Genomic DNA, 21,571 nt, shown 5'->3' on the forward strand with positions numbered 1-21,571 from the left:
CAGAGTAATACTTAAATCCCCACCTTGATCTGTTTTCCAGTTTAGTTGCTTTTGCTATGAAATATTTTATATTTTCTCCTATCTTTTCAGTCTTTTAACTTTGCTTTACTATTTCTGGTTGTCTCATGGAGTCACTGGTTTTTATTTGGTCCATTCTAATTTTCAAGGATTCGTTGTTTGGTCAAGATTTTGTATTTCTTATGTCAAAGGTCTTAATTTCCTTTATGATTCTTCCATGACTCTCATTGCCAATTTTTTCCTTAAGTGCTCTAATTTCATTTATTTAAATTTAAAAATTTAACTCTTAAAAAGAGCCTTTGCTTCATTTCTTCAAGGAATTTTAGCTGAATTTTTGTCCAAGCTGTGTTTTTCTCTGAAGCAATTTCCTCATCTGGAAGCTGTCAACAGGTAGCCAGGTTCTTTTTCCTTTAGTAAAGTTTACCCAATACAAGTGACAAAACACTATCTAATTCATTCAAAAAAGGGAAAATCAAATTTTGCATGTAATGAACAGGCCTCTGGATTTCTAGCTAAAGTTAGAAATACTAGTAAAGTGTATGTATATTGTCCTTGTTCTGCTTACTTTACTGTGCATCAGTTCAGACAAGTCTTCCTGAGTTTCCTTCAGGAAAATTCTTGATTAAATTCCTTATTGACCTTCACATACTAATTTCAGATTTCCTAAAATAAAGACTATTTGCTACAAAGATCTAAGCTTTATTCAAGCTATCTCTTTGGAGATGGACATCTTCTTCCTTAGGACCTGTCACCCTAATTCTGGTCAACTTTTGTTTATTTATTTATTTATTTATTTTTTGGCAGGGCAATGGGGGTCAAGCGACTTGCCCAGGGTCACACAGTCAGTGTCAAGTGTCTGAGGCCAGATCTGAACTCAGGTACTCCTGAATTCAGGGCCGGTGCTCCATCCACTGCGCCACCTAGCTGCCCCTGTCACCCTTATTCTGAAGAGGAGGATCTTGACTTATTTAAGGCCATACAGACCAAAATAAGTATTCACAACTCATATCATAGAAGGCATAGAATGTTAGAACTGAAAGAGATGTTATAACACTGATTGGCAGAACATAAGATGTTAAAGACAAGGAACCTAAAAATATCCAAAGAATCAAAGAAAAAGGGGAAGGATCTAAATGTACAAAATATTTATAGCAGCTCTTTTTGTAGTGGCAAAAAATTGGAAATTGAGGGGATGCCCATCAATTGGGGAATGGATGAAGCAGTTGTGGTATATGATTGTGATAAAATACTATTATGCTATAAGAAATGATGAGCAGGGTGGTTTCAGAAAAACCTGGGAAGACTTATATTAATTGATGAAGTGAGCAGACCCAGGTGAACACTGTACACAGTAATAGCAATATTGTATGATGATTACTGTGAATGACTTCCCTATTCTGAAGAATATGATGATTCAAGACAGTTCTAAAGGACTCATGATGAAAAATGCTAATCACCTCCAGAGAGAGAACTGATAATTGTGAGTGCAGATTGAAGCATTCTTTTTTTATCTTATTTTTCTTGGCTTTGTTTGTTTGCTTATTTCTGTAACATAGCTACTGTGGAAATATGTTTTGCATGACTTCATATGTATAATTGATATATAGTTTTCTTTCTGAATGGGTAGAGGAGGGAGATAATTTGGAACTCAAAATTTTTACAAATAAATTTTAAAAACTAAATTAATTAAAAGTTAAAACAATATCCCCTTCCCCCCAATAGAATGTTAAAATTGAAAGAGGCCTTAGAATAAAGAACTAGAAGAGGTCTTAGAAGTCATGTGGAAGGCATTTTTTTTTGTCAGGGCAATGAGGGTTAAGTGACTTGCTCAGGGTCACACAGCTAGTTAAGTGTCAAGTGTTTGAGGCCAGATTTGAACTCAGGTCCTCCTGAATCCAGGGCTGGTGCTTTGTCCACTGCAACACCTAGTGGCGCCCGAAGGTGCTTTCAAAATAATCCATTACTCCATCTCCTCTCTCTTTCATTTTACATGTGAGGCAAATTGAGAAAAGTGAAGGGACCTGTCCAAGTTTATCCAGCTTGTCTGTGTCAGAGACAGGATTCAATCCCAGGTGTCCTGAGGTCCAGTTTTATGCTCCTCCACACAGCCTCCCTTACGTTTGCTTCCTTTCTCCCTTCATGCTTTATCATCATAGTTATCAATATATTCGTTTTTGAATACCTACTGAGTGAAGAGCAGAGGGTTAGACTTGCAATGTGCTAATGATTTCCACTGTCTTTTGATACACATAAATTGCAAGAAGCAAGCATACTAGATGACCTCTAGAGTCCCCTCTAACTCTGAGTTTCCAGGACTTTGTAAGAATTCTAGCAGAGTATAGTCAAAGGAGCACTGGATTTGGAGCTATAGTACCTGAGTTCAAATCTCACTCTAGCTAAGCGATTTGGGGCAAGTCACTTAACATCTCTGGGCTTCAGTTTTCTCATCTGTAAAATGAAGAGTAATCAGGGGGCAGCTGGGTGGTGCAGTGGATAAAGAACCAGGCCCTGGATTCAGGAGGACCTGAGTTCAAATCCGACCTCAGACACTTGACACTTACTAGCTGTGTGACCCTGGGCAAGTCACTTAACCCTCATTGCTCCCCTAAAAAAAATGAATGGTAATTCCTTCCACATGGCATTCAAGGTCCCTTTCAGTTCTAATCCATCAACCTCAAAATAACAGCAAAAAGCAGCCAATTGTGCGAGGGCAGGGTGGCTTGACATATATGGCATTTAAGAAATGGCCTTTGGTTCTTTGAAATTGACAGGAGGAGTTGCAACAGACTTCTTCACCTTCTTGCATTATATAGAGAAACTATTCTATTCATAGAATCAATCAATAAGCATTCAAAAAGTACCTATTATATAGTAGACACAATATATGAATATACAAATACAGATATATCTATCTATATTTACCTATAATTATATCTACTTTTTTTTTCTTCTTTTTTTTTTTGTAGGGCAATGAGGGTTAAGTGACTTGCCCAGGGTCACACAGCTAGTAAGTGTCATGTGTCTGAAGCTGGATTTGAACTCAGGTCCTCCTGAATCCAGGGCTAGTGCTTTATCCACTGTGCCATCTAGCTGCCCCCTTATCTAGCTACCTTTAACACTGTGCTATGGTGCTAAATAAATACAAAATATTAAAGCCCAAGGTAACTTCGGTGTTGTTGTTGCTGAGGCGTGTCTGACTCTTTGTGACATCATTTGGGATTATCTTGGCAAAGATACTGAAATAATTTGCCATTTCCTTCTCCAGCTCATTTTACAGATGAGGAAACTGAAGCAAACAGGATTAAGTGATTTACCCAGGGTTATAGAGTTACTAAATATGAGGCTAGATTTGAACTCAGGAAGATGAGTCTTCCTGACTCTAGGCCCAATGCTCTATCCACTGTACGTAAGGGAATTTAGAGATCACATAGTCCAACTCACCCATTTTATAGAAAAAATGGAGACCTAAAAAAAAGAACTTTGACTTGCACAAGGTCACCCTGATAGACAGGAAGTAATAAAGCTGAGACTAGAGCAAAGGCCTACAGATTGAGAGTCCAGCACATTCTCCTTGGTCTCACTCACCCGGAGCATATAATCTAGTCCCCATGCATTCACATGCAGGACCCAGACACAGCAAAGAGCTCCTTAACAGATCAGGAAGCATGGGGAAGAAAGAGGAAACTAAGAGGCTTTTCAGGAAGGTCGACAAAGCGAAGGGGGCTTGGAGTTAGAAGAAAGGAGCGGAACCGTGAAGCAGAGGACTTTTCGGTTAGAAGGTAGAGAGAGAAGTTAAAGAGTGAAAGGGAGAAGACTGAGAAGGTTGGAGAGGACTGAAGGTGAACCAGTCTAAGCGAGGCGTGGCTGTAGGCCGCAGCAGCAGCAGCCAGCACACCCATAGGTGAGAGGTGGCAGAAAGTTTCTACATTTAACTCTAAGTTTATTCACCTAAATAAACCCCATATTTGCTTTAATTAAAAGAGGCATTTTAATCCTTTTTTTCTTATCAGTCTAAGTGTCAGTGGGGAAAGGAACAGGCCCTAACAGACTGGCTTAGGAAATTAATTGCAGTCAGATAGCCAGCCAGTCAAAAGTCAACAGATTAGGCACCAGTCAGTAATAAATATTTTTACATTACCAAGCCATTAAACCCTGGATGGCTAGCAACTGGACTTGCAACACAGGTAGAGTTGGAAGGGACCTTATAGAAAACCTCACCAAGCCTCCTCCATTTTACAGAGAAGGAAAGTTTGTCACCTGTCTAAAGTTACACAACTAATAAGTAGAAGAGCTCTCCTTTCTTCTCCCCTGCATGACTTTTGGCAACTCATCACACTTCTCTAACCTTTAGGTTTTTCATTTGTCAAATAAAGAAATTGGACTAAATTATCTCTAGGGTCCTTTTCAGCTCTAAATCTTATAATCCTGTTACTTCCTCTTTCAGGAACTCAATATTCCTAGCTGTATGAAGGGCAACAACTATTCCCATCTCTAAAGTGTGTTGGGGGCGGGTATAAGTAGGTGATTTCTAATATCTGCCCCTTGCTTTAGTACCTGTCCCGAATATCTTATGTTCCAAGGTCTCATTTAGTTCTAATTTTAGATCATAATACCTAGCATTTATATAACACTTTAAGGCTTACAATATATACATTATGTGATTTGATCAGTCATTAGTTTACATCTAGCTTAAATATTCTATCATTCTAACCAATAATGTTTCCATGAAGAATATTTTATATTATCTCAAATATACATAAAACAAAGAAGTGGGTTTTTACCTCTCATATTGGAACTCAAGGCTTTGTTCCCTTCAATGAGGACATAGGATTGGACCAGCTCACAAATCTCTTTTCACCCCAACAATAGAAGTTGATCTTCTCTGGACATAAAGATAAAATCTTTTCCTTTCTCTTTTACTAAACCAATCAATCAAGCAACTAGCATTTCTCAAACACCGGCTATGTGCCAAGCACTGTGCTAAGCTCTGGGAATGTAAAGAAAGGCAAAAAAACATTCCCTGCTGTCCAGGAGCTCACAGTCTAATAATAAAAGAAATTTAAATGTTATTTTTGCTGTCTGATACAGTTTGCAACGGTCTGGTCCCCTCTTGGAATTTAAAGGTCTCTCCAACTTCCAATAGTCCCTTTAGGCATTCATACTACCACTGGAATCCATCCACTTTGCTTAAATTACCCCTAAGTTATTAGTTCTAGTAAAGGAAGATCTTAATAGACCACCCATAATGTCTTTCTCCTTGTCTGGTAGAAATCTCATCTCTTATAACTGCTTAGAAAAAACAGCTTTATTTATTTCAGAGGAAGCCGGGCAATCTAGCTGTGGTGATTAAGGATAACAACAGCCCATTTAGAAAATGTGTCAGGGAAATAAGAGTGGGGAGATGCAGCATGCTTGTTCGGCAAGCTTCTAAAGGTAATGGCAAGAGGAGGCGGTGGGGGCAGGGCACATCCAGAGAACAGCATTTGTTTGGTTCCTACCCAGTCAGCACGAGGTGCAATGTTTGGGGATGTGCAATATGGTGTGTGGGTGAGAGCTACCCATTGAAGGAATGCGATATGTCAGCACAGTTTCAGCTGGGGAGTGTTGTCCTGCACATTCTAAAACAAGCGACTTGATACTGTTCCCAAATCAAATACACACTCTGCTTGACTGAGTATGTCTAAGTTTCTTTTCATTTGGCAAAGTTTCTACCAGTCTCACCCATATTAATCAGTGCCATCTTGACAACATAACTAATTGAAGAGAATGCAGGGCTCACCAGGCTCTCTTCAATCAACCTACCTACAATGTTTCCATTCTTCTCTCATTGACTACATTTCCCTATATGTTATACCTCCCCCTCCACCCCATTAAACTGGTTTACTACCTACTCTCCTTGTCCCCCCAAATATACTGTACAAGTCTATGCTTTTGTTTATGCCAATCCCTGTGCCTACAACACCCTCCATGCCTCTCCATGCCTATTGAACCCCCTACCGATCCTATATCATCTTGTTTTGTAACTCTCTAATGCACTTATCCAATAGGGTTGTTATATTCTGACTATCTCTGTTAGAATGAAGTTTCATGAATGCAATGTATGCTGGACATATCGCTAGGCCCTAAGGATACAAAAAAAGAACAAGAAAAGGTCTCTGCTCTCAAGGAATTTAGCTTGGTTGGGAACATAAAAGACTATTTAGTATCATACCTGCACTAATGCATTTAATAGCATACCTCCTTGAATACTTCATCAATGTAGAACCCAAATTTAATTTATGGAGCATTAATTGGGCGACTCGCTGAAATCTCTCCACATCTCAAGGTGGAGATAAGCCTGGGTCCTCAAAAGCCACTCCAAAAGCTCTGGTGTATCCTACCAAGCTGAAAATTATTTGAACCCAGGCCTAGTTTTTTTTTTTTTTTTAAGTGAGGCAATTGAGGTTAAGTGACTTGCCCAGGGTCACACAGCTAGTAAGTGTTAAGTGTCTGAGGCCTGATTTGAACTCAGGTACTCCTGACTCCAGGGCCAGTGCTCTATCCACTGCGCCATCTAGCTGCTCCAAACCCAGGCCTAGTAATAGTCCATATATCTGTCATCCAAGGACCAGCCTAGCTAAATTTGGTGAGGCTAATCAACAGAATATTGACTACCAGGTTCTTAATATTTTTGGATATGATGATTCATGAAAACTGACTTTTGTGGGTGGAGGAAGGACCCACATTGATGAAATAGTGGATCTGTAAAACACTGAAATCAATTATAGGTGAAGGAAACACACAAAGAGTTTACAGGGGCAAGAATTTCTGTGGCAAATCTAAAAAAATAAATGTTTGGTTATAGAAGAGCATTTGTGTGGAGGAATAAAGAGGCACGTTTGGATAGACATGCTAGTGGCCAGATTATGAAAAGCCTTGAATTTAAGACTATATAATTTGGGTCTTCGGGCATTTTCTATGGCTGTCTCCCATGGTTAGCATTGTCTCCCTCCTCCACTCCAACTATTGGCTTCCCTGGCTTCCTTTTAAGTCCCATCTAAAATCCCACCTTCAACAGGAAGCCATCCCCAACCTTTCTTGATTCCAGTGACTTTCTTAATTGTTAATTGTTTCCTGTTTATCCTGTATATAGCTTGCTCTGTACATATTTGTTTGCGTGTCACCTCCCCCATTAGATTGCAAGCTCCCTGAGGACACGGACTGTTTTTTTCCTCTTTTTTGGATCTCCAGTGCTTAGTACAGTGTTTGGCACAAACCAGACATTTAATAAATGTTTATTGATTGGTTGATTGATATATTTTGTTGGCACTGGGGAACAGTTGTCTGAAAAACCGAATAATTTTAGAACTGCGAGGAACTTTAGAAGACAATATTAGGAAAGGATTTGGGGGATGAATATTAATACCAGAATCAGAAGACTTGGTTCAAATTCCATCTCTGATGTTTACTACCTGTGTGACTTTGGGCAAATCACTTAAACTCTCTGAACCTGTTTCTTTATCTCTAATATGAAAGGAATAGCCTCTGAATTCACTTCTAACTCTAGATCCATGAGTTTATGATTCTACGATGATTATATAGTCAAGCAGCATGGTAGGTTGAGTTCTAGACATGAATTCAGAATAATCTGGGTTCAAATCCCACCTCTGACACTTACTAGCAATGCAACCATAGATAAATCACTAAATCTCTCCACACCTCAGTTTCTTATGATCCTTGAACAAAATAATATGATAAAACAATTTGTAAACTTTAATGTGCTATATCTGACAGACAGCATGGCATAGTGGCTGGAGAGCTATCCCTAGAGTCAGGAAGACCTAGATTCAATTTCTGTTTTTGACATTCTGACTGTGTGATACTGAACAAATCTCTTAACTTTTCAGTACTCCAGTCAACTCTCTAAGACTAGAAATTATAGAAGATGTGCTTATATGTATTGGTAAAGGAACATTTATACTCTAAAAGGTGCTATGTAAATGACAGTTTTATGGGCAAAAGTTATTTTTATTATATTTTTTATGAGGAAAGTTAGGTCCAGAGAACTCAAATAATTTGTCTAAGGTCACAATGTAAGAAATTTGCAGATCCCCCCCCCAAAAAAACCACTTAAAAAAAGCCTTAGATCTTTGTACTTGAGAGGTAGTATGATAAAGGAGAAAGAGAAATGAATTTGGCATCAGAGGAGCTGGGTTTTAATCCTGACTCTGATATATTCTAGTGACATGATCTTAGGCCAGTCAGTGTATCTCTATAGACCTTAGCTTTCTCCTCTTTAAAATGAAGTGATTGTAAGGAGAGTTAAGACAAAAACAAAGGCATAATATATACCCAAACACTCGAAGCTGCATTTTTTTGTGGCAACAAACAAGTGGGTCCCCATCAGTTGAGGAATGACTATCCATAGTACTATATACACGTTAAGAAATGTGAACCATGTGGATTTCAGAGAAACCCAGAAAGACTTGAATAAATTGATGCAGAGCAAAGTTTGCAGAACCAGGAAAAAATCAGTCACAGAAAATAGTTGAAATATATCTCATCCCTCTCAGTATAAAGGTGGGGGACTATGGATCTAAAATATTGTATATTCTATTAGACCCAGTAGATGTATGAGTTGATTTTGCTTAGTTATTTTTATTTGTTGTAGGGGAGTATTCAGTAGGAGAGGGGGTAAGGGGCTGGTGGATTATGAAATAACTGTAGTATAAAAGCAAAAGGCATAAAGAATGTTTTAAGTACAATAAAAATAAAATAGGGGATTTTACTAGATGATCTCCGTGACTCCTTCTTGCTCTAAAAGAATAGCTGACATATTCTCATGAACCCGGCCATTAATACGACTGTAATGGAAAACGGAATATATTGTATCAAAAAGTACCTACTCTGTTTAATGACCTTCATACCAATGACATACCAGGTTGGTACTGTACAGATAAAGTTGTAATTCATAAATTAAGGGATATATACATACATATATACATACATACATACACGTACCAGATACCTATATATCAGAATATATATGTGTGTGTGTGTGTATATATATATATATATATACACACACACACACATATATATATGTATATATATACACAAATATATTTTTTTTCATATATATACCAGACACCCTATAATTTTATTTGGTACAGCCAACCTGTATGTCCATATTATAATCTGAGCTCTGGTGCCTTTTCCACATATCAATAGGAATTCTGTCTCCCATTTAGAGGAGAGGGTATGAAGAATTAATCAGGTAGTTTGACAAATTAGGCCTGAAGGGGGAAAAACACTAGAGAAATGCTTTCCTCCCAAACTCCCTTAATTAGATCCTTTATTAATCCCACATAATATCATGAAAACAAAATCCTATCTTTTTAACAGCAACATTATTCCTATGATGCTATACACTAATACATACATATAAAACCATTTATAGGAGATTATGGTTTCTGTAATCATATATATGTAAATGTATGTGTTATAAATGTAACTATATCCACATATCTCTCCATATATCATATAAATTTATATTCACATATACACATTTGTATATAAATATAAATTTGTATAATATATACATACCAAACATCCTGTATTTTATATATGTATGTGTGTGTATAGTTACAAATACTATATCCTCCAAGGAGTTAAAATTAAGAATCTCTCAAAGGGTATAAAAGCCCAGAGAAAGAGGCTAAAGCACATTACAAGGAATTGTACCTATAAAACTACAGTTTTATAGATCATCAAAGAGATATATGACTGGGAAAGGAGATGGGCTGGTAATTGTAATGAGAATAAGGGAAGTGCCCACAATGATGAGATCATGGTCCTATGAAAATACTGAAATAATGGTTATCATTGTTGAAAGAAAATGGATTTTGTCTGTGGTTTTTGTGATTACCACCAACCATGCAGGATTTTGAAGCCTTAGAGTTGGTTAGATTTCAGGGTCTCAGAAAAATATGAAAATTGCATAAGTATCAAAGCAGGAACAGGCTTGATGTAAATAACTGCAACTTCAAGCCAAGGGCTCAGTTAAGGGAGACAAACAACAATCTTATACAGAACTTCCAATATTAAATCAGCCATCAGGAAGTTCTTTCACTCTCAGTCACCTTTCTCATGCTTGAATCCACCTCTTCTTGGGTTTCAGCCTCTAAGACGCTTGAAATTTTTTTTTTTTTACAAAATCATGGATCATCTGGTTTGGGGCATAGTTATCTGATGGGTTATTTTTTTTGGGGGGGGGCAGGCAATTGGGGTTAAGTGACTAGCCCAGGGTCATACAGCTAGAAAGTGTAAAGTGTCTGAGAAGGGATTTGAACTCAGGTCCTCCTGAATCCAGGGTTAGTGTTCTATCCACTGCACCACCTAGCTGCCCCTGATGGGTTATTTCTTTCTCAAAGGAGGAAATGTGTGAATTTTGTATGGTTTCTCAGCTCCTAAATATTTCCCAAGCATGGCAGTGCAGAAGGGCTTTGGCCCAAATCAATCAAAGGAAGTTGTCAGCAAACAAAAACATTTCCCTCCAAATAGTTTTCTCCCAACACTTTTCTAAATGATAAACAAGTAACACACTTTAAATTAAAGGAGTATCTGGCAACTTTTGTTTTATAGCTGCAGATATTGGGAAATCTGTATAATTTCTATTCATTACACTTTTTACCCCCCACAAGGTGTTCATGAAGAACTGGCATACTCTTTGAAATATGACTATTTTTATAATCACATCATGTATTTTGATTTCTTCCCATATATCAGCTTTAACTACCTAATCTCAAGTCACATAAAAAGATTTTAAAGAGAGGAATATGATAGAAATTTAAGATGCGAACCAGATATTTCTATTTTCACCACTTGTTCACGACAGCTAACGTCTCCTTCCTGTACAAAGAAGTGCCTGGACCAAGGATGTGATGGGCCAAGGGATGACTTTGATTGTTTCATCATCAGTGTAATATACCAGGACTCTTCTTTAAAAAAATGTTTTTCCCTGAATTTAAACACCAAAAAAAGAGCTCATCCATAAACACAACAGAACACAAAAAGAGAATTGAATATTATATATGAAACTATGAATTTCCATTTCGTACTGCTAGCTTAAAAAAAAGATTCTACTTTCAAATCTGTCCTGCTCACCTGTGTTTTCTTATGTTCCCTTATGTGAATTTTATTTTTGGTTTGACTCCTATTGGTTTTAGTTGATTCCTCCCCCCAACCCTCTGGCTACCATTAATACAGATCTATTTTCTCTATCCCCTACCAACTCTCCACTCAGGGAGAAAAAAAGAAAAACAAATCCCCTGTAACAAATACATATTGTGAGAACCAGGGCACCACTCCCTGTTGAGAAAGCATGAGATGACCTTTCTAAGGTTTCTAAGGTCATCCTGGCATCCATGGAAGTTCATGGACCACTTGTAAGTTATGTCAATCAATGAACTTGAATGCTATCAGCCAATTATCTTGGAGCTATGTGTGGGGACCACCCGCTTCCTGTTTGACAGGGGGCTTCCAGTGGAACTGAATATCCACTCTCCTGGCTAGCTAGGTGAAGGCGGCTTTCTCTCTCTCTCTCTTTGCTAACCTCTAATATACTTTAATAAATGCTTAAAAGCCTAAACTGTTCCTGAATTTATAAGTGAACCTTAGCTAGTTCTCCCCCCTACACTGGGAGGCAGGTAAGGACACACACATTAGATTTTACTCATCACAATATAGTGAACAAAAATTAGCTATGTCCAAAGAATGCATCCTGAGTCTATCACCTCTCCATCAGGAGGTGTGTAGCATATTTGACCATTGTTCTTCTGGAATAGTGGTTCATAGTGCATTGATAAGGCATCTTAAGTCATTCAAAGTTTTTTTGTCTTTACAATGCTGTTGTTGATGCATAAATTATTTTCCTGGTTCTATTCACTTCACTCTGCATCAGTTCATACAAGTTTTTCCAGTCTCTCTGAGACCACTTTTTCAATCATTTCTTATAGCAAAATAGTATCCAATTACTTTCACTTATAACTTGGTTCATCTATTCCCCAATAAATGGGTGCATCTTTGATTTCCAGTTCCTTGCCACCACATAAAATAAACTGCTATAAATATTTTTGTACATAGGGGTCTTTTTTTATCCTTTTTCTTTGACTTCTTTGGAGGTACAGGCCTCATAGTGGTATTGTCGGATCATGCGCCGTCCGTGAATTTTTAAAAATGACTCCCTTTTGGGGGCATCATTATTGGCAGTCCCTTCCCTTTCCCCCATGCCTCAATTAAAAATGGACTGAAAAAAGAATCTTTTGTAATAAATATGTGTAATGAAGCAAAACAAACTCCTTTATTAAGCATGTCCAACAATCTATGTCTTATGTATCATCTCTCTGGCACAAGGTAGATAATATGTTTCTTCATATGTCCTTTGGAGACATAGTTGGTGCCATTACATTGATCAGAGTTCTTACATCTTTCAGAGTCGTTTTTCCTTACAATGTTGTTGTCCTTGTATAAATTGGTTTCATGGTTCTGCTCACTTTATATAAATTCTTATTATCAAGGATTATCTGAAATTTTCTTTTCCATCATCTCTTACACTGAAATAATATTCCACTATATTTATGCACCACAATTTGTTTAACCATTTCCCAATTGATGGGAATTCCCTTTAACTCGAGTTCTTTGATTTTCTCTTTTACTCCTTTTTAATTCCCTGGTCAAGATTAGGAAGATTATTTTGCTTGGGACTATTTCCTCCTATTATCTTTCCTCTTAACTGTCTCTTTCTCCATTCCTGCTTGTTTCTCTGTTGATTATAATATATTTCTGTACCAAAGGGGCATGTAATCAAAACTCCTTTGTTTCAGACAAGAATGATGTTCATTTGATACTCACTCCACTAACCCCTTCCTCCTGTGTTCTTCTCATTCACCTCAATTATAAGAAGTAGCCAGTTCTACCCTCTTCTTCCTTTTTATACTAGTATATTCCTTTTGGAGGCAGTTAGATGGCTCAATGGCTAGAATGCTAGGCCTGGAGTCAGGAAGACCTGAGTTCAAATTTGGCCTCAAACACTTACTAGCTATGTGATCCTTGTCAAGTTATTTAATCTCTGTTTGCCTTAATCCAGTGGAGAAAGAAATGGCAGACCACACTAGTATCTTTGCCAAGAAAACCCCATGGTGTTGTCCATGAGATTGTTCATAGGGTCATGGAGGAGTTGAACATGACTGAACAAGAACAAACAACATTCCTTTTCCTTGCCTTCTCTTTTCCCTCTTCAAACACTCAGAAAGAACCAATCTACCCAAGACCTATTTTTTTTTTTTAATTTAACTCCCTCAGTACCCTTTGAACATATTATGGTTTTCAAGAGGCATTTGTTTCTGTTCTCATTAGAATTAGCACATATCTCCTTTCAGTTGATTAAATAAATTTACTTTTCTAAGTTTCTCTGGAATCTTGTTTTTAAATTTTAAAGTTCCTATTCTGCTCTGGTCTTTTCATGACAAAAGCTTGAAAGTCTTCCATTCCATTAAAGATCCACCACCACCACCACCACCACCACCACCACCCCAGGAGGATTATACTTAGCTTTAGAAGTCATTATTCCCAGTTGTAAGCCTATCTCCTTTGCCTTTTGGAATATTTTATCCTAAGATCCCTCATTTTTAGTAGAGGAAGGAAAGAAAAAAACCCAAGCATTTTTATCAAGCTCCTACAACTATGTCATGCATTGTGCTAAGTGCTCATTTGATGCTCACCACAGCCTTGGGAGGTAGGTACTATTATTCTCACTTTACAGTTGTGGTCCTTGAGGCAGACAGAAGTTAAGCAGATTTGGCCAGGATCATCCAGCTAGTAAGTATATCAGGTTAGATTTGTTATTTATTCCAGCTTTGGTGCTGGCTTCTTTTCTAAATGGGCTCCTGGTTGACTTTGTGTTCAGTTCTTAGGTGGAAGAAATCACTTTAGTTTCTCTCTGGATTTCTTGAGAATTATTTGGTTTGGTGGAAATTTGAGGTTTTTCCTGAAGTGGGTATGTTCAAAAGAGAGTCATGGGTTGGCGGAGGTGGGGGGGGGGGATTGCGGTTAGGTGGCACGTGAGATAAAGTACCGACCGGCCCTGGATTCAGGAGGACCTGAATTCAAATTCGGCCTCAGACACTTGACACTTACTAGCTGTGTGACCCTGGGCAAGTCACTTAACCCTCATTGCCCTGCAAAAAAACAAAACAAAACAACAACAACAACAAAAAGAATCATGGACTTCTTAGTTTCTGGTTTTTGGTTTTTTTTTTTTTTTAGTGAGGCAATTGGGGTTAAGTGATTTGCACAGGGTCACACAGCTAGTAAGTGTTAAGTGACTGAGGCCAGATTTGAACTCAGGTACTCCTGACTCCAGGGCCGGTGCTCTATCCACTGCACCACCTAGCTGCCCCTTAGTTTCTGTTTTTAAACCTTGTTATCTTGTTGATATCTCCATTTCAGGACCCATTTGAATGGACACAAACTGAGGATTACAGTTAAGAGGTTCAAAACATGTTGTTCTGTGAGGAAATCTAAAACTATCAGCATGAAAAAAAAATCTATTTTTGTTCTGATTATGGACATGTTACCAGTAGGTTGGCAACAAAACTACCAATAAAGCTCTTTTATATCTACATAGTGACAATGCCAAACACATGAGCATCATTTTATATTCTCCTATCAAAATGAGGAGCTATTATAAAAGTTTTGTTCTTTTCTAAAGGGGTGATTTTTCTTCTGGCAATTTTCCCCTCTGCAGATGTCCACTTATTTTTACTTTTTTAGTGAGCTGTTAATAAGCTTTATCCTGTAACATGAAACTGGATACATCATCAAAACGGATATTATTATTGCCTAAAGAATTCTTAGAAAAGAAATGTTTCCCATCCCACCCCAACTTCTGCTGCAGGTGCACTGTGCCTGAGTAAAAAGAGGAAAAGATCAAAATATGAATAGATTTCTGCCAAACAGCTAGCATATAGATACCCTTGGTATTCCAGAAACCATGTGAAAATTCAACAAGGGCAGCTACTGCCTATATTCAAGACACTTTGAACAAATGAAAGTATAATCTCCCACTCCCCACTCCCACCCCCCAAAATCAGTCTTTTATTGATTAGATACCTAGCTTCCTAAACTGTACATTGCACTCACATATAGGGTCACGTAAGTGAATGGGGGGGGGTCACAAAAAATTTGGCAACAGTAAAAGGTTATGCATACCTATTTTACATACCTATATGCCCCAGGGTTGTGTAAAAATTTCTCAGGCAAAAAGGGGCTGTGAGTGGAAAAAGTTTAAGAAGCCCTGGATTAGAACATGACCAACTGTCTGGGGCCAGTTTGTTGTGAGGCAGATCAGCTTCTTTGATCAAGGCTTCAGAAGCTACTTAGAGTTATAGAATGTTACTTAAATACTTAAGACATTAGAGAATATTAGAATTGTAAAGGACTTTTACAAGATAATTATTTATTTGGGATCTTGTTCTATACAATTACTGTTTTAAACCCTTTCTTCTCTCTTTAAACTCATAAATATACTCTAACTCTTAATAGTTATAGTAGGTAGTTGGCTTCCTACTTCCCTAAAGCTGCAGTCATTAGGACCATAAATTCAGAGCTAAAAAGAAACTTAGAGGCTGTATAATCTAACCCTCTCCTTTCGTAGATGAAGAACTTAGGGCAGCTAGGTGGCGCAGTGGATAGAGCACCAGCCCTGGAGTCAGGAGTACCTGAGTTCAAATCCGGCCTCAGACACTTAACACTTACTAGCTGTGTGACCCTGGGCAAGTCACTTGACCCCAATTGCCTCACTAAAAAAAAAAAAAAATAGATGAAGAACTTAGGCCCATAAAAGTCAAGTGACTTATTCAAGGTCACATAGATAGTTAAGTGGCAGAGCTGGGATTGAAATTCAAGTTCTTTTGCTCCAAATCCACTACCCTTTCAAATGGACCACTTGAACCATGCTGTCTTTCATTAGAAGGAAGAATTTTTAAAGACTTTCATTTACTCCACAGAACTTACCACTTCACTCTTCTTTCCATTCTGAAAAAGAGGAAGAAGTGTGTATCCTCTTTGCTAAGGCTTTGTCCTTGATTCCATTTCCCCCCTCATCTTCTCAATTGACTCCTTCCTTCAACATGCTTGGGTCTCTCCAATTCTAAAAAGCTATGCTTAACCCTTTGATTCCACTCAATACTGTCACATCTCTCTCCTTCCCTTTGCTGTATAAAGTTAGCTATGCTTATGCCTTTGCTTCCTCCCAACTCACATTTTCCTCAGGCCCTTGCAATCTGGTTTCCAACTCCACTGCTCTTCACAAGCTGCTTCGTCAAGGGTCATCACTAATCTAATCAATAGATCCAAAAGCCTGTTTTTCAGTTCTCATCTTTTATGACCCCCTTCTAGCATTTCCTCATTCTAAATTATCTCTCTTCCTATGGATTCAAGCTCACTTCAGTCTCCTAGTTCTCCTGCCTCACTAACCACTCCTGTCTCCATTGATTCCTTATCTCTTAATTTCTCATCTTAGATGTTACTAAAGGTTCTGTCTTCTCTTTGCCATGGCTCACTATCACGTCCATAAAGATGATTACCAAATACCAAATAGGACCAACTTTGCTCCTGAGCTCTGTACCCATGTCTTATCTAGTATGTTGTTCAGATAGTTCAGACTCAACGTTGAGTAGAAAACCTCTCAAATTTCTAAAATGGAACTTTCTTTTCCTCAAAACTGATTCCTCTCATCAGTGACACTACTGCTATGTTCAAAATCTTGTTGTTGTTGCCTCTTTTCTCTCTTTCACCTCTTCCATTGCTCATCCAATTAATTACTGAGTACTACACATTCCATTTCCATGGTAATTTTAATAAAAATATATTTTTATTTCTATCTTTGCTTTTTACATCACCTATACTTCCTCCTTCCCACTCTGAGAGCCACCCCTTATGACAAAGAATTGTTTTCAAATAGAAAAAGGAAGAGATAAATTCAGAAAAACTGATGAACACATTAAAAAAATCTGATGTTATATGCAATATTTCATATCTCTGAATCCTTCACCTCTGTAAAAGAGTAGGGGAAGACATTTCATATCACTTCTTTGGGGTCAAGCTTTTTCTTGATAGATTTGCAGCATTCAATTTTTATTGTTTTTTGTGGTCACACAGTTAGTAAGCATTGTGTCTGAAGTCAAATTTGAACTCAGGTCCTCCTGAATCCAGGGCCAGTGCTCTATCCACTGTGCCACCTAGCTGCCCCCAACATATATTTTCAAACCCATTCATGAAACCCACATGTTACATTAGCCGTTTACTCATTTATAGTATTGTTCCTATGGGATGAGTTATGTTCAATAACACTTTGCCCTAATCTTACTTTTTTCCACACCAATTAACTATGTTAGGAAAAATAAACTGTATTTACACAAGATATGATCTGAGCTAATAAAATATGCATTCTTACAGATTTTTATTAGTAAAGGAAAATACATGTCCAGCTACTGTCCAGATAAGATAACAAAGTATATAACACAAGCAAGTTTACTCTGTAACTGCCAACACATGGTGAAGCTATGGAGAAACAGGTACTCTATTATACTATTGGTGAAACAGCTCACTAGGTCAAATTTTTTGGAGAACAATCAAACAATTTACAAGAATAATAAAACTGATCATGCCCTTTGTCCAGACATTCTACTGGTCTGGATATATTTGACTATATCTGAAAGAGAACATTAAAAAGAAAAAAGGGATCTGTCAACAATATTCATAGCCATTTATTTGTAACAGATCAAAACTTGGAACAACTTATATGTCCAACAGTTGTGTATTTGTTTTTGAAGAGGACCCTGACACATGTCATGACTTGCAGTGAATTGGATTTAAGTGAAGCAGGGCTGTGCAGTCACCAGCCTCACTCTTTCCACTGGAGCCATCTGGATTAAGTGACTTGCATAGGGTCACACAGCTAGTAAGTCTCTGAGGTGAAATTTGAACTCAGGTCCTCCCAACTTCAGTGCTCTATCCACTGTGCCCTTGTCCAACAGTGAACCAATGGCTTAATAAATTATGGTATGTTAATTGAACCTCTGATTTTATTGGTACAGGGAACTCCCAGGGAAACTCCTTCTACCAATTAAAGTTGGCACTTTCCCTGCAACTTACAATTTTAGAGAGTTGTCTAGAGCACCATAAAGTGGCTTGTCCAATCACACTGCCAGTATGTGTCAGAGGCGGGACTTGAACCCAGGTCTTTCTGACATGGAGGTCAGCTCTATATCTACCATGCCTTGCTTCCTCACTATGGCATGTTATATAATGGTATATTATAACAATATAAAGTAGACATATATGAAGAACACAAGGAACCATGGAAATACTTTTATGATATAAATGCATATTCATACCCTTGCTCCCACCCTTTCCTGACTCTTTTGGTACTTGTATCTTTGATCATCCCTTCTTTAATCTTTTGTCTCTCTGCCCATTGCCTCTTTTCTTGCTGCTTACAAACATGCCTAGATCTCCTACATCCTAAAAACAAAAAAAATCAACTATTTGCTTTACTTGTCAGCACCTCAATTTATCATACTATATTTCCTCATTCATAACCAAACTCCTCTTAGCTTTGATATATTGCTCTCTCCTGATTCTCCTCCTATCTTTTGGACCATTCCTGTCTTGTTGGATCAATATCCATGCCCCACTCTTTTTATGTGGGTATACTTCATGACTCCATCCTTGTCCCTTTTTTCTCTTTTCATATTCTCTTACTAATTTCATCGGCTCCTTTGGGTTCTGTAACAATTGGAATGACACCACCTGCTGGAGACTTACTGTAGAAGAGTTCCGCCCATGAAGCGAAGGTCTTTGAGGGCAAGACCAGGAGTCTTTTCTTTGGCATCAGGAAGTGACGTGGGCTAGTGGGAGGAGGAAGGAAGAGACTGGCGCTCAGTCTGACGCTCTTTCCTTGGGACTCTGGTGGAGAACTGAGCTAGAAATGTGCTCTCCCTTTAATAGATAGGAATCTAGGCCTTTCTCTCTCTTTACCAAATTCTTATTCTCCTTAATAAATGCTTAAAAGTCTAACTCTTACTAAAGCTTATAATTTATTGGCGACCACTCATTGGATATTTTAGACAGTTTAGCTAGAATTTTAGCCCTTAACAGTTCAGTTATCAACTCTATGCAAATAAAACCTAAATTTACATATCCAACCCCCTCTCCCCCTTGTTATTGTTCTTTATCTTTCATTTTTTGAAGAGGACCAATGACATTAGGGGATGATGTCTTGACTTGTGTATGAATTGGATTTAAGTGAGGCAGAATTGCACAAAATAATCAGCATCAGTCGAGTGGCAAGACAAAAGTCAGGATGACTGGCAATGGCCCAGGATGCAGCGGATGATGTTGGCATCTTTGATATCTGACCAAGCTCTAAGAGCTCCAGTGTCTGTTTCAGTCACCTTCAGGGATGTTGGAACAAATTGTTCTCATTCACTCATTTTGCCAAGGTAAGTCTTCATATACTTGGGGTAGCCATCTCCTTAATTCATCAATAGGTTTGAGGCCTGTCAGTCACCCTCAACCTGGTTTAGCTCATTTGCAGAGTTAGTTTTACCAAGTTGTAGCTGCTACACATGCTATAGCTTCTTGGAGCCACAGGTGAGAGTTGGGTGAACAGTGGACACCAAAGGCGGATGAACAGCCTTAGCTTGAGTCCTACATCACCAACTCCCTCTTGAAAATCTACATCTCAAATTCAACATGTACAAAATTGAACTCATTATAGTTTCTTCTCTTTCTGTGGATTCCACCCCGACTCCCGTCAGTCACCCAGGTTCACAAACTTGTAGTTATCTTCAAATCTTTACTCTCTTCATCCCCCATACCTAATCAGTTGTCAAAGCACATCAATTCTTCTCCAGTCTCTCTCATGTCTGTTCCCTTTTGTATATGCACATAGCCAGTATCCAAATTTACATTTTCACCTTTCCCTGGACTAAAATAATAGCTTCTAAGTTGGCTTTCCTTTCTCTAATCTCATTCCAATCCATTCTTCACGTAGCTGCCAAGCTGATATTTCTAAAGTACCCAGTCATCATATAGGAAAATTCAACAAAAGATGAAAATGGCAAATGATGTAACGGTAACATTGGGTCAAAGGATATGTACATTTTAGTGACTTTTCCAGTATAGTACCAAGTTACTGCTAGTGCCAGTGTCCTTGTCTTCTCACTGCTCCTCAAGTATTTACTATTTTCATCTTTTGACATATATGGCTATTTGATGGATATGAGGTAAAATCTGAATTGCTTTGATTTTCATTTATTATTCATTATTTGGAGCATTCTTTCATATGGATATTGATAGTTTACACTTTCTCTTTTGAAAATTGCCTGTTGATAGTTTTTGACCAATTACATATTGGGTTATGATTCTTGATCATATATTTGAATCACTTTTAAAATATGATATCAGATCTTTATCAGAGATAAATTGTGATGATCTTTCCCTATTTAATTTTTAATTTTGCATTTTGTTCATGCAAAAACTTTTTAATTCTATATAATCATAATAATCATATCTATTTCTTGTTTAAGAATTTTCCCCATAAATGTGCCTCTTTCTACTTTCTAATTTTTGTGTGTATGTGAAATGTTACTTTTACATTAAGGTCACAACCTCTTATAGTTTATTTTGGTATATGGTATAAGATGCTCAGTAAATCCTACTTTCTGTCAAACTCCAGCTTCTTTTTCCATACTAAATTCATATTACTTCCCACCTACCACCCACCCCCAATCTATATTCCAGACACACTGGTCTACTTATTCTCTAGACATGGCATTTCCATGTCTAGTCTCATTCGCTTCTTTTTTTTTTTTTTTTTTAGTGAGGCAATTGGGGTTAAGTGACTTGCCCAGGGTCACACAGCTAGTTAAGTGTTAAGTGTCTGAGGCCAAATTTGAACTCAGGTACTCCTGACTCCAGGGCTGGTGCTCTGAGCCACCTAGCTGCCCCACCAATGATCTCTTAATTGCTAAATCCAGTTGGCCTGTTCTCATCCCTCACCCTTCTTGACCTCTCTGCAGCATTTCACACTCTTGACCACTTTTCTCCTCCTGGATAGTATACCTCTCTGGGTGTTCATGAGTTCATCACACCAAACACTTTTGGTTCTGTTAGGCTGCTCCTTTTCAGTCTCCTTTCCTGGATCATCTACATTCTATCAGGTGTTCCACCTAACTGGGAATACTCTGCTCCCCCCAAATCAGTCCTGGTTCCTACTCACTGCTCTCTTTATTCTTTCAGTGGCTTCAATTCCCATGTGTTCAGTAATCATTAATAAGCAGATTACTCCCATTAGTAAGCAGATTACTCCCAGATCTATAGCTCTAATTTTTGTCAGTCAATATCTGTTGAATATTTCACATTTGATATTCAAATTTCAGACTCAACATGTCCGAAAAAGAACTCATTGTCTTCCCCTCCAAACCCTCTCCTTTTCCATTTAAAGCCA

The sequence above is a fragment of the Dromiciops gliroides genome, chromosome 2, assembly GCF_019393635.1.
Source record: "Dromiciops gliroides isolate mDroGli1 chromosome 2, mDroGli1.pri, whole genome shotgun sequence".
Taxonomy (NCBI): domain Eukaryota; kingdom Metazoa; phylum Chordata; class Mammalia; order Microbiotheria; family Microbiotheriidae; genus Dromiciops; species Dromiciops gliroides.